Raw genomic sequence first — 20,120 nt, forward strand, 5'->3', positions numbered from 1 at the left:
TTAGGAGACTTAGGACCAGTGATAAAATTAACAACCTACTTGTTTTGTAAAATAGAATTTGGAGGCTAGAAGCTGCCCAAGAACTCTTTGAAAGATAAAGAAGTGACTACTTGTCAATGGAGAATTCCATGTAAACCTTGTGGGATTTGAACCTGGGTCTCCCATACTGGAGCATCAGTGCTCTAACCCCTAGACTACTCAGGAAGTGTTGAAGCTGGGCAGCCAAAATCTGGTCCTGTGTATTGCTGTCTATGCTCAAACTGTTGGCTGGCTGGTACAGTCAGAGTCAAAGCCACAAATACAAGAAAGAAGATTTGTTTGCTTCTTTCAAAACCCAAAGACACTGTTGGCATATGCTGTTTTATTTGCTAATTTTATGTCCAGGAAAATATTTCTTCAATTGAAACTTACATGAATACATTTGCTTGAAAGCACTACATGTTATGTCCAGTACTCTATCTTAAATTTGATCTCAAATGTCCAGCAGAAAACTTAAGCCCACATCAGCTATGAAGACTGCTTTAGGAGACTTAGGACCAGTGATAAAATTAACAACCTACTTGTTTTGTGGAGGTAAAATAGAATTTGGAGGCTAGAAGCTGCCCACAAACTCTTTGAAAGATAAAGAAGTGACTACTTGTCAATGGAGAATTCCATGTAAACCTTGTGGGATTTGAACCTGGGTCTCCCATACTGAAGCATCAGTGCTCTAACCCCTACACTACTCAGAAAGTGTTGAAGCTGGGCAGCCAAAATCTGTATTGCTGTATTGCTGTCTATGCTCAAACTGTTGGCTGGCTGGTACAGTCAAAGTCAAAGCCACAAATACATGAAAACTATCAGATCTAAAGAAGATTTGTTTGCTTCTTTCAAAACCCAGAGACACTGTTGGCATCTGCTGTTTTATTTGCTAATTTTATGTCCAGGAACATTACTTAAATTGAAACTTACATGAATACATTTTGCTTGAAAGCACTACATGTTATGTCCAGTACTCTTATCTTAAATTTGATCTCAAATGTCCAGCAAAAACCTTAAGCCCACATCAGCTATGAAGACTGCTTTAGGAGACTTAGGACCAGTGATAAAATTAACAACCTACTTGTTTTGTGGAGGTAAAATAGAATTTGGAGGCTAGAAGCTGCCCACAAACTCTTTGAAAGATAAAGAAGTGACTACTTGTCAATGGAGAATTCCATGTAAACCTTGTGGGATTTCAACCTGGGTCTCCCATACTGAAGCATCAGTGCTCTAACCCCTACACTACTCAGGAAGTGTTGAAGCTGGGCTGCCAAAATCTGGTCCTGTGTATTGCTGTCTATGCTCAAACTGTTGGCTGGCTGGTACAGTCAGAGTCAAAGCCACAAATATATGAAAACTATCAGATCTAAAGAAGATTTGTTTGCTTCTTTCAAAACCCAAAGACACTGTTGGCATCTGCTGTTTTATTTGCTAATTTTATGTCCAGGAAAATATTTCTTAAATTGAAACTTACATGTATACATTTGCTTGAAAGCACTACATGTTTTGTCCAGTACTCTATCTTAAATTTGATCTCAAATGTCCAGCAAAAACTTTAAGCCCACATCAGCTATGAAGACTGCTTTAGGAGACTTAGGACCAGTGATAAATTTAACAACCTACTTGTTTTGTGGAGGTAAAATATAATTTGCAGGCTATGAGCTGCCCACAAACTCTTTGAAAGATAAAGAAGTTACTACTTGTCTATGGAGAATTCCACTTAAACCTTGTGGGATTTCAACCTGGGTCTCCCATACTGGAGCATCAGTGCTCTAACCCCTAGACTACTCAGGAAGTGTTGAAGCTGGGCTGCCAAAATCTGGTCCTTTGTATTGCTTTCTATGCTCAAACTGTTGGCTGGCTGGTACAGTCAGAGTCAAAGCCACAAATACATGAAAACTATCAGATCTGAAGAAGATTTGTTTGCTTCTTTCAAAACCCAAAGACACTGTTGGCATCTGCTGTTTTATTTGCTAATTTTATGTCCAGGAAAATATTTCTTAAATTGAAACTTAAAAGAATACATTTAGCTTGATAGCACTACACGTTATGTCCAGTACTCTATCTTAAATTTGATCTCAAATGTCCAGCAGAAACCTTAAGCCCGCATCAGCTATGAAGACTGCTTTAGGAGACTTAGGACCAGTGATTAAATTAACAACCTACTTGTTATGTGGAGGTAAAATAGAATTTGGAGGCTAAAAGCTGCCCACAAACTCTATGAAAGATAAAGAAGTGACTACTTGTCAATGGAGAATTCCATTTAAATCTTGTGGGATTAGAACATGGGTCTGCCATACTGGAGCATCAGTGCTCTAACCCCTAGACTACTCAGGAAGTGTTGAAGCGGGGCTGCCAAAATCTGGTCCTGTGTATTGCTGTCTATGCTCAAACTGTTGGCTGGCTGGTACAGTCAGAGTCAAAGCCACAAATACATGAAAACTATCAGATCTAAACAAGATTTGTTTGCTTCTTTCAAAACCCAGAGACACTGTTGGCATCTGCTGTTTTATTTGCTAATTTTATGTCCAGGAACATTACTTAAATTGAAACTTACATAAATACATTTTGCTTGAAAGCACTACATGTTATGTCCAGTACTCTTATCTTAAATTTGATCTCAAATGTCCAGCAAAAACCTTAAGCCCACATCAGCTATGAAGACTGCTTTATGAGACTTAGGACCAGTGATAAAATTAACAACCTACTTGTTTTGTGGAGATAAAATAGAATTTGGAGGCTAGAAGCTGCCCACAAACTCTTTGAAAGATAAAGAAGTGACTACTTGTCAATGGAGAATTCCATGTAAACCTTGTGGGATTTCAACCTGGGTCTCCCATACTGAAGCATCAGTGCTCTAACCCCTACACTACTCAGGAAGTGTTGAAGCTGGGCTGCCAAAATCTGGTCCTGTGTATTGCTGTCTATGCTCAAACTGTTGGCTGGCTGGTACAGTCAGAGTCAAAGCCACAAATACATGAAAACTATCAGATCTAAAGAAGATTTGTTTGCTTCTTTCAAAACCCAAAGACACTGTTGGCATCTGCTGTTTTATTTGCTAATTTTATGTCCAGGAAAATATTTCTTAAATTGAAACTTACATGAATACATTTGCTTGAAAGCACTACATGTTTTGTCCAGTACTCTATCTTAAATTTGATCTCAAATGTCCAGCAAAAACCTTAAGCCCACATCAGCTATGAAGACTGCTTTAGGAGACTTAGGACCAGTGATAAATTTAACAACCTACTTGTTTTGTGGAGGTAAAATAGAATTTGGAGGCTAGAAGCTGCCCACAAACTCTTCGAAAGATAAAGAAGTGACTACTTGTCAATGGAGAATTCCATGTAAACCTTGTGGGATTTGAACCTGGGTCTCCCATACTGAAGCATCAGTGCTCTAACCCCTAGACTACTCAGGAAGTGTTGAAGCTGGGCTGCCAAAATCTGGTCCTGTGTATTGCTGTCTATGCTCAAACTGTTGGCTGGCTGGTACAGTCAGAGTCAAAGCCACAAATACATGAAAACTATAAGATCTAAAGAAGATTTGTTTGCTTCTTTCAAAACCCAAAGACACTGTTGGCATCTGCTGTTTTATTTGCTAATTTTATGTCCAGGAAAATATTTCTTAAATTGAAACTTAAATGAATACATTTAGCTTGATAGCACTACATGTTATGTTCAGTACTCTATCTTAAATTTGATCTCAAATGTCCAGCAGAAAACTTAAGCCCACATCAGCTATGAAGACTGCTTTAGGAGACTTAGGACCAGTGATAAAATTAACAACCTACTTGTTTTGTGGAGGTAAAATATGATTTGCAGGCTATGAGCTGCCCACAAACTCTATGAAAGATAAAGAAGTGACTTCTTGTCAATGGAGAATTCCACTTAAACCTTGTGGGATTTGAACCTGGGTCTCCCATACTGGAACATCAGTGCTCTAACCCCTAGACTACTCAGGAAGTGTTGAAGCTGGGCTGCCAAAATCTGGTTCTGTGTATTGCTGTCTATGCTCAAGCTGTTGGCTGGCTGGTACAGTCAGAGTCAAAGCCACAAATACATAAAAACTATAAGATCTAAAGAAGATTTGTTTGCTTCTTTCAAACCCCAAAGACACTGTTGGCATCTGCTGTTTTATTTGCTAATTTTATGTCCAGGAAAATATTTCTTAAATTGAAACTTACATGTATACATTTGCTTGAAAGCACTACATGTTTTGTCCAGTACTCTATCTTAAATTTGATCTCAAATGTCCAGCAAAAACTTTAAGCCCACATCAGCTATGAAGACTGCTTTAGGAGACTTAGGACCAGTGATAAATTTAACAACCTACTTGTTTTGTGGAGGTAAAATATAATTTGCAGGCTATGAGCTGCCCACAAACTCTTTGAAAGATAAAGAAGTTACTGCTTGTCTATGGAGAATTCCACTTAAACCTTGTGGGATTTCAACCTGGGTCTCCCATACTGGAGCATCAGTGCTCTAACCCCTAGACTACTCAGAAATGTTGAAGCTGGGCTGCCAAAATCTGGTCCTTTGTATTGCTTTCTATGCTCAAACTGTTGGCTGGCTGGTACAGTCAGAGTCAAAGCCACAAATACATGAAAACTATCAGATCTAAAGAAGATTTGTTTGCTTCTTTCAAAACCCAAAGACACTGTTGGCATCTGCTGTTTTATTTGCTTATTTTATGTCCAGGAAAATATTTCTTAAATTGAAACTTACATGAATACATTTGCTTGAAAGCACTACATGTTATGTCCAGTACTCTATCTTAAATTTGATCTCAAATGTCCAGCAGAAACCTTAAGCCCACATCAGCTATGAAGACTGCTTTAGGAGACTTAGGACCAGTGATAAAATTAACAACCTACTTGTTTTGTAAAATAGAATTTGGAGGCTAGAAGCTGCCCAAGAACTCTTTGAAAGATAAAGAAGTGACTACTTGTCAATGGAGAATTCCATGTAAACCTTGTGGGATTTGAACCTGGGTCTCCCATACTGGAGCATCAGTGCTCTAACCCCTAGACTACTCAGGAAGTGTTGAAGCTGGGCAGCCAAAATCTGGTCATGTGTATTGCTGTCTATGCTCAAACTGTTGGCTGGCTGGTACAGTCAGAGTCAAAGCCACAAATACAAGAAAGAAGATTTGTTTGCTTCTTTCAAAACCCAAAGACACTGTTGGCATATGCTGTTTTATTTGCTAATTTTATGTCCAGGAAAATATTTCTTCAATTGAAACTTACATGAATACATTTGCTTGAAAGCACTACATGTTATGTCCAGTACTCTATCTTAAATTTGATCTCAAATGTCCAGCAGAAAACTTAAGCCCACATCAGCTATGAAGACTGCTTTAGGAGACTTAGGACCAGTGATAAAATTAACAACCTACTTGTTTTGTGGAGGTAAAATAGAATTTGGAGGCTAGAAGCTGCCCACAAACTCTTTGAAAGATAAAGAAGTGACTACTTGTCAATGGAGAATTCCATGTAAACCTTGTGGGATTTGAACCTGGGTCTCCCATACTGAAGCATCAGTGCTCTAACCCCTACACTACTCAGAAAGTGTTGAAGCTGGGCAGCCAAAATCTGTATTGCTGTATTGCTGTCTATGCTCAAACTGTTGGCTGGCTGGTACAGTCAAAGTCAAAGCCACAAATACATGAAAACTATCAGATCTAAAGAAGATTTGTTTGCTTCTTTCAAAACCCAGAGACACTGTTGGCATCTGCTGTTTTATTTGCTAATTTTATGTCCAGGAACATTACTTAAATTGAAACTTACATGAATACATTTTGCTTGAAAGCACTACATGTTATGTCCAGTACTCTTATCTTAAATTTGATCTCAAATGTCCAGCAAAAACCTTAAGCCCACATCAGCTATGAAGACTGCTTTAGGAGACTTAGGACCAGTGATAAAATTAACAACCTACTTGTTTTGTGGAGGTAAAATAGAATTTGGAGGCTAGAAGCTGCCCACAAACTCTTTGAAAGATAAAGAAGTGACTACTTGTCAATGGAGAATTCCATGTAAACCTTGTGGGATTTCAACCTGGGTCTCCCATACTGAAGCATCAGTGCTCTAACCCCTACACTACTCAGGAAGTGTTGAAGCTGGGCTGCCAAAATCTGGTCCTGTGTATTGCTGTCTATGCTCAAACTGTTGGCTGGCTGGTACAGTCAGAGTCAAAGCCACAAATATATGAAAACTATCAGATCTAAAGAAGATTTGTTTGCTTCTTTCAAAACCCAAAGACACTGTTGGCATCTGCTGTTTTATTTGCTAATTTTATGTCCAGGAAAATATTTCTTAAATTGAAACTTACATGTATACATTTGCTTGAAAGCACTACATGTTTTGTCCAGTACTCTATCTTAAATTTGATCTCAAATGTCCAGCAAAAACTTTAAGCCCACATCAGCTATGAAGACTGCTTTAGGAGACTTAGGACCAGTGATAAATTTAACAACCTACTTGTTTTGTGGAGGTAAAATATAATTTGCAGGCTATGAGCTGCCCACAAACTCTTTGAAAGATAAAGAAGTTACTACTTGTCTATGGAGAATTCCACTTAAACCTTGTGGGATTTCAACCTGGGTCTCCCATACTGGAGCATCAGTGCTCTAACCCCTAGACTACTCAGGAAGTGTTGAAGCTGGGCTGCCAAAATCTGGTCCTTTGTATTGCTTTCTATGCTCAAACTGTTGGCTGGCTGGTACAGTCAGAGTCAAAGCCACAAATACATGAAAACTATCAGATCTGAAGAAGATTTGTTTGCTTCTTTCAAAACCCAAAGACACTGTTGGCATCTGCTGTTTTATTTGCTAATTTTATGTCCAGGAAAATATTTCTTAAATTGAAACTTAAAAGAATACATTTAGCTTGATAGCACTACACGTTATGTCCAGTACTCTATCTTAAATTTGATCTCAAATGTCCAGCAGAAACCTTAAGCCCGCATCAGCTATGAAGACTGCTTTAGGAGACTTAGGACCAGTGATTAAATTAACAACCTACTTGTTATGTGGAGGTAAAATAGAATTTGGAGGCTAAAAGCTGCCCACAAACTCTATGAAAGATAAAGAAGTGACTACTTGTCAATGGAGAATTCCATTTAAATCTTGTGGGATTAGAACATGGGTCTGCCATACTGGAGCATCAGTGCTCTAACCCCTAGACTACTCAGGAAGTGTTGAAGCGGGGCTGCCAAAATCTGGTCCTGTGTATTGCTGTCTATGCTCAAACTGTTGGCTGGCTGGTACAGTCAGAGTCAAAGCCACAAATACATGAAAACTATCAGATCTAAACAAGATTTGTTTGCTTCTTTCAAAACCCAGAGACACTGTTGGCATCTGCTGTTTTATTTGCTAATTTTATGTCCAGGAACATTACTTAAATTGAAACTTACATAAATACATTTTGCTTGAAAGCACTACATGTTATGTCCAGTACTCTTATCTTAAATTTGATCTCAAATGTCCAGCAAAAACCTTAAGCCCACATCAGCTATGAAGACTGCTTTATGAGACTTAGGACCAGTGATAAAATTAACAACCTACTTGTTTTGTGGAGATAAAATAGAATTTGGAGGCTAGAAGCTGCCCACAAACTCTTTGAAAGATAAAGAAGTGACTACTTGTCAATGGAGAATTCCATGTAAACCTTGTGGGATTTCAACCTGGGTCTCCCATACTGAAGCATCAGTGCTCTAACCCCTACACTACTCAGGAAGTGTTGAAGCTGGGCTGCCAAAATCTGGTCCTGTGTATTGCTGTCTATGCTCAAACTGTTGGCTGGCTGGTACAGTCAGAGTCAAAGCCACAAATACATGAAAACTATCAGATCTAAAGAAGATTTGTTTGCTTCTTTCAAAACCCAAAGACACTGTTGGCATCTGCTGTTTTATTTGCTAATTTTATGTCCAGGAAAATATTTCTTAAATTGAAACTTACATGAATACATTTGCTTGAAAGCACTACATGTTTTGTCCAGTACTCTATCTTAAATTTGATCTCAAATGTCCAGCAAAAACCTTAAGCCCACATCAGCTATGAAGACTGCTTTAGGAGACTTAGGACCAGTGATAAATTTAACAACCTACTTGTTTTGTGGAGGTAAAATAGAATTTGGAGGCTAGAAGCTGCCCACAAACTCTTCGAAAGATAAAGAAGTGACTACTTGTCAATGGAGAATTCCATGTAAACCTTGTGGGATTTCAACCTGGGTCTCCCATACTGAAGCATCAGTGCTCTAACCCCTAGACTACTCAGGAAGTGTTGAAGCTGGGCTGCCAAAATCTGGTCCTGTGTATTGCTGTCTATGCTCAAACTGTTGGCTGGCTGGTACAGTCAGAGTCAAAGCCACAAATACATGAAAACTATAAGATCTAAAGAAGATTTGTTTGCTTCTTTCAAAACCCAAAGACACTGTTGGCATCTGCTGTTTTATTTGCTAATTTTATGTCCAGGAAAATATTTCTTAAATTGAAACTTAAATGAATACATTTAGCTTGATAGCACTACATGTTATGTTCAGTACTCTATCTTAAATTTGATCTCAAATGTCCAGCAGAAAACTTAAGCCCACATCAGCTATGAAGACTGCTTTAGGAGACTTAGGACCAGTGATAAAATTAACAACCTACTTGTTTTGTGGAGGTAAAATATGATTTGCAGGCTATGAGCTGCCCACAAACTCTATGAAAGATAAAGAAGTGACTTCTTGTCAATGGAGAATTCCACTTAAACCTTGTGGGATTTGAACCTGGGTCTCCCATACTGGAACATCAGTGCTCTAACCCCTAGACTACTCAGGAAGTGTTGAAGCTGGGCTGCCAAAATCTGGTTCTGTGTATTGCTGTCTATGCTCAAGCTGTTGGCTGGCTGGTACAGTCAGAGTCAAAGCCACAAATACATAAAAACTATAAGATCTAAAGAAGATTTGTTTGCTTCTTTCAAACCCCAAAGACACTGTTGGCATCTGCTGTTTTATTTGCTAATTTTATGTCCAGGAAAATATGTCTTAAATTGAAACTTACATGAATACATTTGCTTGAAAGCACTACATGTTATGTCCAGTACTCTATCTTAAATTTGATCTCAAATGTCCAGCAAAAACCTTAAGCCCACATCAGCTATGAAGACTGCTTTAGGAGACTTAGGACCAGTGATAAAATTAACAACCTACTTGTTTTGTGGAGGTAAAATAGAATTTGGAGGCTAGAAGCTGCCCACAAACTCCTTGAAAGATAAAGAAGTGACTACTTGTCAATGGAGAATTCCATTTTAATCTTGTGGGATTTGAACCTGGGTTCCCCATACTGAAGCATCAGTGCTCTAACCCCTAGACTACTCAGGAAGTGTTGAAGTTGGGCAGCCAAAATCTGGTCCTGTGTATTGCTGTCTATGCTCAAACTGTTGGCTGGCTGGTACAGTCAGAGTCAAAGCCACAAATACATGAAAACTATCAGATCTAAAGAAGATTTGTTTGCTTCTTTCAAAACCCAAAGACACTGTTGGCATCTGCTGTTTTATTTTCTTATTTTATGTCCAGGAAAATATTTCTTAAATTGAAACTTACATGAATACATTTGCTTGAAAGCACTACATGTTATGTCCAGTACTCTATCTTAAATTTGATCTCAAATGTCCAGCAGAAACCTTAAGCCCACATCAGCTATGAAGACTGCTTTAGGAGACTTAGGACCAGTGATAAAATTAACAACCTACTTGTTTTGTAAAATAGAATTTGGAGGCTAGAAGCTGCCCAAGAACTCTTTGAAAGATAAAGAAGTGACTACTTGTCAATGGTGAATTCCATGTAAACCTTGTGGGATTTGAACCTGGGTCTCCCATACTGGAGCATCAGTGCTCTAACCCCTAGACTACTCAGGAAGTGTTGAAGCTGGGCAGCCAAAATCTGGTCCTGTGTATTGCTGTCTATGCTCAAACTGTTGGCTGGCTGGTACAGTCAGAGTCAAAGCCACAAATACATGAAAACTATCAGATCTAAAGAAGATTTGTTTGCTTCTTTCAAAACCCAGAGACACTGTTGGCATCTGCTTTTTATTTGCTAATTTTATGTCCAGGAAAATATTTCTTAAATTGAAACTTAAATAAATACATTTAGCTTGATAGCACTACAAGTTATGTCCAGTACTCTATCTTAAATTTGATCTCAAATGTCCAGCAGAATCCTTAAGCCCACATCAGCTATGAAGACTGCTTTAGGAGACTTAGGACCAGTGATAAAATTAACAACCTACTTGTTTTGTGGAGGTAAAATAGAATTTGGAGGCTAGAAGCTGCCCACAAACTCTTTGAAAGATAAAGAAGTGACTACTTGTCAATGGAGAATTCCATGTAAACCTTGTGGGATTTGAACCTGGGTCTCCCATACTGAAGCATCAGTGCTCTAACCCCTACACTACTCAGAAAGTGTTGAAGCTGGGCAGCCAAAATCTGGTCCTGTGTATTGCTGTCTATGCTCAAACTGTTGGCTGGCTGGTACAGTCAGAGTCAAAGCCACAAATACATGAAAACTATCAGATCTAAAGAAGATTTGTTTGCTTCTTTCAAAACCCAGAGACACTGTTGGCATCTGCTGTTTTATTTGCTAATTTTATGTCCAGGAACATTACTTAAATTGAAACTTACATAAATACATTTTGCTTGAAAGCACTACATGTTATGTCCAGTACTCTTATCTTAAATTTGATCTCAAATGTCCAGCAAAAACCTTAAGCCCACATCAGCTATGAAGACTGCTTTAGGAGACTTAGGACCAGTGATAAAATTAACAACCTACTTGTTTTGTGGAGATAAAATAGAATTTGGAGGCTAGAAGCTGCCCACAAACTCTTTGAAAGATAAAGAAGTGACTACTTGTCAATGGAGAATTCCATGTAAACCTTGTGGGATTTCAACCTGGGTCTCCCATACTGAAGCATCAGTGCTCTAACCCCTACACTACTCAGGAAGTGTTGAAGCTGGGCTGCCAAAATCTGGTCCTGTGTATTGCTGTCTATGCTCAAACTGTTGGCTGGCTGGTACAGTCAGAGTCAAAACCACAAATACATGAAAACTATCAGATCTAAACAAGATTTGTTTGCTTCTTTCAAAACCCAGAGACACTGTTGGCATCTGCTGTTTTATTTGCTAATTTTATGTCCAGGAACATTACTTAAATTGAAACTTACATAAATACATTTTGCTTGAAAGCACTACATGTTATGTCCAGTACTCTTATCTTAAATTTGATCTCAAATGTCCAGCAAAAACCTTAAGCCCACATCAGCTATGAAGACTGCTTTAGGAGACTTAGGACCAGTGATAAAATTAACAACCTACTTGATTTGTGGAGATAAAATAGAATTTGGAGGCTAGAAGCTGCCCACAAACTCTTTGAAAGATAAAGAAGTGACTACTTGTCAATGGAGAATTCCATGTAAACCTTGTGGGATTTCAACCTGGGTCTCCCATACTGAAGCATCAGTGCTCTAACCCCTACACTACTCAGGAAGTGCTGAAGCTGGGCTGCCAAAATCTGGTCCTGTGTATTGCTGTCTATGCTCAAACTGTTGGCTGGCTGGTACAGTCAGAGTCAAATACACAAATACATGAAAACTATCAGATCTAAAGAAGATTTGTTTGCTTCTTTCAAAACCCAAAGACACTGTTGGCATCTGCTGTTTTATTTGCTAATTTTATGTCCAGGAAAATATTTCTTAAATTGAAACTTACATGAATACATTTGCTTGAAAGCACTACATGTTTTGTCCAGTACTCTATCTTAAATTTGATCTCAAATGTCCAGCAAAAACCTTAAGCCCACATCAGCTATGAAGACTGCTTTAGGAGACTTAGGACCAGTGATAAATTTAACAACCTACTTGTTTTGTGGAGGTAAAATAGAATTTGGAGGCTAGAAGCTGCCCACAAACTCTTCGAAAGATAAAGAAGTGACTACTTGTCAATGGAGAATTCCATGTAAACCTTGTGGGATTTGAACCTGGGTCTCCCATACTGAAGCATCAGTGCTCTAACCCCTAGACTACTCAGGAAGTGTTGAAGCTGGGCTGCCAAAATCTGGTCCTGTGTATTGCTGTCTATGCTCAAACTGTTGGCTGGCTGGTACAGTCAGAGTCAAAGCCACAAATACATGAAAACTATAAGATCTAAAGAAGATTTGTTTGCTTCTTTCAAAACCCAAAGACACTGTTGGCATCTGCTGTTTTATTTGCTAATTTTATGTCCAGGAAAATATTTCTTAAATTGAAACTTAAATGAATACATTTAGCTTGATAGCACTACATGTTATGTTCAGTACTCTATCTTAAATTTGATCTCAAATGTCCAGCAGAAAACATAAGCCCACATCAGCTATGAAGACTGCTTTAGGAGACTTAGGACCAGTGATAAAATTAACAACCTACTTGTTTTGTGGAGGTAAAATATGATTTGCAGGCTATGAGCTGCCCACAAACTCTATGAAAGATAAAGAAGTGACTTCTTGTCAATGGAGAATTCCACTTAAACCTTGTGGGATTTGAACCTGGGTCTCCCATACTGGAGCATCAGTGCTCTAACCCCTACACTACTCAGGAAGTGTTGAAGCTGGGCTGCCAAAATCTGGTCCTGTGTATTGCTGTCTATGCTCAAACTGTTGGCTGGCTGGTACAGTCAGAGTCAAAGCCACAAATACATGAAAACTATCAGATCTAAAGAAGATTTGTTTGCTTCTTTCAAAACCCAGAGACACTGTTGGCATCTGCTTTTTATTTGCTAATTTTATGTCCAGGAAAATATTTCTTAAATTGAAACTTAAATAAATACATTTAGCTTGATAGCACTACAAGTTATGTCCAGTACTCTATCTTAAATTTGATCTCAAATGTCCAGCAGAATCCTTAAGCCCACATCAGCTATGAAGACTGCTTTAGGAGACTTAGGACCAGTGATAAAATTAACAACCTACTTGTTTTGTAAAATAGAATTTGGAGGCTAGAAGCTGCCCACAAACTCTTTGAAAGATAAAGAAGTGACTACTTGTCAATGGAGAATTCCATGTAAACCTTGTGGGATTTCAACCTGGGTCTCCCATACTGAAGCATCAGTGCTCTAACCCCTACACTACTCAGGAAGTGTTGAAGCTGGGCTGCCAAAATCTGGTCCTGTGTATTGCTGTCTATGCTCAAACTGTTGGCTGGCTGGTACAGTCAGAGTCAAAGCCACAAATACATGAAAACTATCAGATCTAAAGAAGATTTGTTTGCTTCTTTCAAAACCCAAAGACACTGTTGGCATCTGCTGTTTTATTTGCTAATTTTATGTCCAGGAACATTTCTTACATTGAAATGTATTCTTACATGAATACATTTGCTTGAAAGCACTACATGTTATGTCCAGTACATTATCTTAAATTTGATCTCAAATGTCCAGCAAAAACCTTAAGCCCACTTCAGCTATGAAGACTGCTTTAGGAGACTTAGGACCAGTGATAAAATTAACAACCTACTTGTTTTGTGGAGGTAAAATATAATTTGCAGGCTATAAGCTGCCCACAAACTCTATAAAAGATAAAGAAGTGACTTCTTGTCAATGGAGAATTTCACTTAAACCTTGTGGGATTTGAACCTGGGTCTGCCATACTGGAACATCAGTGCTCTAACCCCTAGACTACTCAGGAAGTGTTGAAGCTGGGCTGCCAAAATCTGGTCCTTTGTATTGCTTTCTATGCTCAAACTGTTGGCTGGCTGGTACAGTCAGAGTCAAAGCCACAAATACATGAAAACTATCAGATCTAAAGAAGATTTGTTTGCTTCTTTCAAAACCCAAAGACACTGTTGGCATCTGCTGTTTTATTTGCTAATTTTATGTCCAGGAAAATATTTCTTAAATTGAAACTTAAATGAATACATTTAGCTTGATAGCACTACACGTTATGTCCAGTACTCTATCTTAAATTTGATCTCAAATGTCCAGCAGAAACCTTAAGCCCGCATCAGCTATGAAGACTGCTTTAGGAGACTTAGGACCAGTGATTAAATTAACAACCTACTTGTTATGTGGAGGTAAAATCGAATTTGGAGGCTAAAAGCTGCCCACAAACTCTATGAAAGATAAAGAAGTGTCTACTTGTCAATGGAGAATTCCATTTAAATCTTGTGGGATTAGAACATGGGTCTGCCATACTGGAGCATCAGTGCTCTAACCCCTAGACTACTCAGGAAGTGTTGAAGCGGGGCTGCCAAAATCTGGTCCTGTGTATTGCTGTCTATGCTCAAACTGTTGGCTGGCTGGTACAGTCAGAGTCAAAGCCACAAATACATGAAAACTATCAGATCTAAACAAGATTTGTTTGCTTCTTTCAAAACCCAGAGACACTGTTGGCATCTGCTGTTTTATTTGCTAATTTTATGTCCAGGAACATTTCTTAAATTGAAACTTACATGAATAAATTTGCTTGAAAGCACTACATGTTATGTCCAGTACTCTATCTTAAATTTGATCTCAAATGTCCAGCAAAAACCTTAAGCCCACATCAGCTATGAAGACTGCTTTAGGAGACTTAGGACCAGTGATAAAATTAACAACCTACTTGTTTTGTGGAGGTAAAATATAATTTGCAGGGTATGAGCTGCCCACAATCTCTTTGAAAGATAAAGATGTGACTTCTTGCCAATGGAGAATTCCACTTAAACCTTGTAGGATTTGAACCTGGGTCTCCCATACTGGAGTATCACTTCTATAACCCCTAGACTACTCAGGAAGTGTTGAAGCTGGGCTGCCAAAATCTGGTCCTGTGTATAGCTGTCTATGCTCAAACTGTTGGCTGGCTGGTACAGTCAGAGTCAAAACCACAAATACATGAAAACTATCAGATCTAAAGAAGATTTGTTTGCTTCTTTCAAAACCCAAAGACACTGTTGGCATCTGCTGTTTTATTTGCTAATTTTATGTCCAGGAACATTTCTTAAATTGAAACTTACATGAATAAATTTGCTTGAAAGCACTACATGTTATGTCCAGTACTCTATCTTAAATTTGATCTCAAATGTCCAGCAAAAACCTTAAGCCCACATCAGCTATGAAGACTGCTTTAGGAGACTTAGGACCAGTGATAAAATTAACAACCTACTTGTTTTGTGGAGGTAAAATAGAATTTGGAGGCTAGAAGCTGCCCACAAACTCTTTGAAAGATAAAGAAGTGACTACTTGTCAATGGAGAATTCCATGTAAACATTGTGGGATTTGAACCTGGGTCTCACATACTGGAGTATCAGTGCTCTAACCCCTAGACTACTTAGGAAGTGTTGAAGCTGGGCAGCCAAAATCTGGTCCTGTGTATTGCTGTCTATGCTCAAACTGTTGGCTGGCTGGTACAGTCAGAGTCAAAGCCACAAATACATGAAAACTATAAGATCTAAAGAAGATTTGTTTGCTTCTTTCAAAACCCAAAGACACTGTTGGCATCTGCTGTTTTATTTGCTAATTTTATGTCCAGGAAAATATTTCTTAAATTGAAACTTACATGAATACATTTGTTTGAAAGCACTACATGTTATGTCCAGTACTCTATCTTAAATTTGATCTCAAATGTCCAGCAGAAAACTTAAGCCCACATCAGCTATGAAGACTGCTTTAGGAGACTTAGGACCAGTGATAAAATTAACAACCTACTTGTTTTGTAAAATAGAATTTGGAGGCTAGAAGCTGCCCACAAACTCTTTGAAAGATAAAGAAGTGACTACTTGTCAATGGAGAATTCCATGCAAACCTTGTGGGATTTGAACCTGGGTCTCCCATACTGAAGCATCAGTGCTCTAACCCCTAGACTACTCAGGAAGTGTTGAAGCTGGGCAGCCAAAATCTGGTCCTGTGTATTGCTGTCTATGCTCAAACTGTTGGCTGGCTGGTACAGTCAGAGTCAAAGCCACAAATACACTGTAAAAAGTGATTCTGAGTTTTAGTCAGGTGGACAAGTAAAATCATGTCCTGTCAACTTGCAGTGTCTCACTACGCAGAAGGATGAGTTATAACAACCTCAACTTGAAGGGAAATTGAAAACTTAAAATAAGGTGTTCATATAACAACAAAACATAGGTTCTTTCAATTTTTTTGCCTCATGCGCATGTGCCAGAATCTCTACGTCATAATGACGTACTACTTTAACGAATTTGAACAAGAAGGCGCCATCGCCATTTTCTGCACGAGAGGACGAGATCACTACAGGAGTTGCTGATGGGAGAAAAAAGACGACGAAGGAGCTCTTATTTGAACGACTACAGATGGATTTTTATAGTAAGTATACCCCGATTGGTTCTTTCTTTCATGTAAAAAAAAATAGGCTTGTTTCGTTTGCGTATTAATTTAAGACAACTTGATTGGTAAGTTAACGTTAATCAGGAGCCACACACACAGTGTTAGACACCGAGCTGTTGTCGAGACGTGAGCACAAAGTCGTCTTTGACTAGTGTAAGTTAATGTTGGTAAATAGATAAAAACGTGTACAGTTACTTTTTAGCATGTTAATTGGTGTAAAATGGCCCAAAATAGCTTTTTCGCATGGTTTACAGTTTTCAGGCACCGTGCCGGATCTCCGGCGTGCGGCGTTGGCTGCGAATTAAAAAAATATATATAACGTTGATATATTAATATCATTTCGCGTTCATGCGTTCACCCACAAATAGGATGAGAGGAACACATATTTTACTCTCAACCAAACTAAACTAGCCAATCAGAAGTAGAATGGGGCGGGTCTTTAAAGAGTGGTTGAGAGATCCAGCTGCAGGTACCGGAGACCGGAGATGTCACGTAGCAAGGAATCCGCAGGATGGAAAGTAAGTTTATAAAGAACAGGAAAGATATGACCTAATTGATAAAGCACTTAAATAAGTGGCGCTGGGCATGGATAGAAGGAATAGGCAGAGACAGGCAGCATTTTAGAAGAAATTAAGAGAAGCAGGTGCTTGCATTTCAAATGCTGTCTCACGATATCAATATAAAGTTGCATTTGTGTCAAAACGTTTTGCTTGCATTATAATATTCTCTACGCGCATGCGTTAACGCGCGCATCCACATGAATCAGATCCCACATAATCCTGACAAAAACACACATTCGCTGATGGTTTGTGAATCTAATTTGCGTGTTTGCGTTAACGCATGCGATTACAGAATAGTATAATGACACACTCGTAGATCTTGTTTGCCTGCATGTGTGTGTGAAACGCGTAGCTCTTGACTGTTATGCTTTGCCAAAAGATTAATGCAAAAAACTAATTGACTTGACTAAATTCCTGGGTGTCTGAAAAGGCAAAGTCACATCATCATTTGAATGATAAACTTTAATGTTGCAGTATCCACTTCAAATTTAGGGTGCTAAGGTTGCTTGATGTTCAGTGATAAATAATAAATCTTTATTAAATGCTACCACTTATTATTCTATAAACATGTTTTGACCAATGGTGAATCTCATTTGTGTGCCCTATTATTACCATGCATATATGCAACCAAAGATTTTTAAATTCCTCATAGATCTATGTCACTTATTTTTACTCTTAAAGTGCACTACATTGATGTAATTACCTTTAATTGCACAAAGTGACTGCATTTGTTCTGTCTGATCATGGTTTACTTTGTGGGATATAGCCCAAACGCGATAGTTCCCGGTGACCCCGCAGCGTTGGTCTGGTTTCAAACTCAAATGGATTCGATTTCGATCGAACCCTGGTGCGTTATTATGATAGAAAACAACACTGGTCAATATATAGCTTTTTTTATTAATTCGGTGCTGTGTGTGTGTGTGTGTGTGTGTGTGTGTGTGTGTGTTTTTGTGTGTCATATAATGTGGGCTTCTGCTGCTTGCAAATTAACTCTTTTAAGGAGACAGTGGATTTTTAGATTTGTTGTCCTGGTTCCACATGCTATGCACAAACACTGAAGGCTCATTCTCACTCGTATCCAAGGTAAATCATCAACACTATCATCCCTTACATGTATTATATTTAACTAAATGCATCATAATAAGCTAACTTATGGGCAGGTCACATTTCTTCCTGAAACAGTGCACATCCGAGTCCACATGACAGTGTCGCAGTATGATTTTGTCATGTGGACTTGGGTGTGCACTGGGGTACCGAAGCCAAGACTACCTGGAGGAAGTGGTCTTTGTTCGGTTGCACTCAAACCGTGCCGCGTGCGCACTTGTTCAGGAAGTAATGTGACCTGCGCATGCGTTTTAGCTTATTATGATGTATTTAGTTAAATATAATACATGTAAGGGATGATAGTGTTGATGATTTACCTTGGATACGAGCGATAGTGAGCCTTCAGTGTGTTCGTGCATAGCGTGTGGAATCTGTTTTCTATTATGCTTCATGCACGTTTGTGATAACGTAATAACGCACCAGGGTTTGACAGAAATCAGTTGAGTGTGAAATCAGACCAACGCTGCCAGGGTCGGGAACAATCGGGCTAGGAGTTCAGATCACAGCAAACGAGCCCCGTGTGAACCACCCTTAGACACTCCTGGTTTAAGTGACATCAGCTGGTTACATCTACTATTAAATCTTATTTTGGTGCTGAACAAAAGGTAACAAACAACTGTTGTTGTTGTACCACATCACTGGTAAATTATTTACAAGAAAAGCATGCAAAAAGTGTACATATTTGAAATTAATGTTTTTATTTTTCAAGACAGAGGGAGGGGGTGAAAGGATAAATTAAAAGAAAAACAAAGGATTGAACCAACAAAGGAGGTACTTTAACCATCATATATTTTACAGACAACAAACCAAAGGATGAGGACTGCAGCATTGCTTGGGCTGCCGTGATACATGCGAGAGACTCCTTCTAAATTCATGAAGATATGCGAGGTATGCTGAAACCTTTAAGGCAAAACCAGGGAATATTGAACATTAGATCTCTTAATTTGTAGGGGTCTGGGGACTTTAAATTGTTTGTGAAATTGGTTATAAGTAATAGTACCTTAATTTTGTTTTCATTCTACAAAGCCCAGTGACCGTGAAAAGGATGTGATCAACGGCGTGGTGATCGGAGTCCTAGTGGTTGTGGAAAATGTGATGGAGCCTCTCCCAGAATTCTACAATGACGTTGCCCTGGTGATTGAGGAAGAAGTGGTGATGCGTCACCTGAGTGACATACCTAATGCTTTTCTGAACCTGATGGGCCTGGTGTACGCATTGTACATTGACTTTCCAAAGGAATTAAAATTCACTTTTGAAGTGATACAACGCTTGTTCATTGGAGTGGGATCACACTCTTGCACCGCAAGAGTTCACTCTTTGAAGAGCAAGTTGCTGAGATAAGAAACTCTTTTCTTCTCCTTGCTACTATAAGCACTTACACTGTTTTAAAGTTTAAGACCATTGTTATTTTAGATATTATTGTTTTAAAGGGATACTCCATCGTTTTGTCATATTAAACTGTTATTACCTTAAAGCAATAGTTCACTTTGAAATTAAGTTTTGATATGTTTTAGCTTACCTCAAGGGCATCCAAGATGTAGGTGTCTTTGTTTCCGTGGTAGTTTCACTTTTGATGTTTTTAGGTCAAACTGTTCTTGTCTGTCAGTCATATAATGCAGGTCTATGGTCACTTACTAAATGTTACTTCAAAGAGCATTCACAGAGAAGTCCAAATTAAGCAACTGTCCATCGTAAGTACAACTTGATGGCCTTAGACACGAAACGAGCGGTTTGTGTGAGAAAACGAACACTATTTACTTGTTTTTGCCCCTTGTACACAACCACATCTGTGCTTAGTCTGCGCATGCGCCGGAAGTGATCTCTCGCACGTGTACGTCACTCATTGTTTACACAGAACAGAGATTGTAGGTAAGACAGTTAATAGAAATTGTACTGATTTGCGCTTATACGGGATGTTTAAACCGACGTGAAAGAAAACAATTACGTATGCTCACGCAAACTCATCCAGGAGATCTCTTCCGGCGCATGTGCAGACTAAGCACAGACGTGGTTGTGTACAAGGGGCAAAAACAATATAAATAGTGTTTGTTTTCTCACACAAACCGCTCGTTTCGTGTCTTAGGCCATCAATGTGTACTTATGATG

At 38.7% G+C, this 20,120-nt stretch overlaps 1 protein-coding gene and 1 long non-coding RNA gene across 2 annotated transcripts in view; one reads left to right on the forward strand and one right to left on the reverse strand.

Moving 5' to 3' along the window:
* Nucleotides 1–20,120, reverse strand: part of LOC141281074 (uncharacterized) — a 519,789-nt gene that overhangs the window by 132,740 nt on the left and 366,929 nt on the right. The gene's annotated exons all lie outside the window — the stretch shown is intronic.
* LOC135780057 (uncharacterized) lies at nt 15,976–19,540 on the forward strand. Its single transcript, XR_010544936.2, has 3 exons — nt 15,976–16,329; nt 18,813–18,902; nt 19,041–19,540. It is a non-coding gene; the product is annotated as an uncharacterized lncRNA (long non-coding RNA).

This window comes from Paramisgurnus dabryanus, chromosome 19, assembly GCF_030506205.2.
Source record: "Paramisgurnus dabryanus chromosome 19, PD_genome_1.1, whole genome shotgun sequence".
NCBI lineage: Eukaryota > Metazoa > Chordata > Actinopteri > Cypriniformes > Cobitidae > Paramisgurnus > Paramisgurnus dabryanus.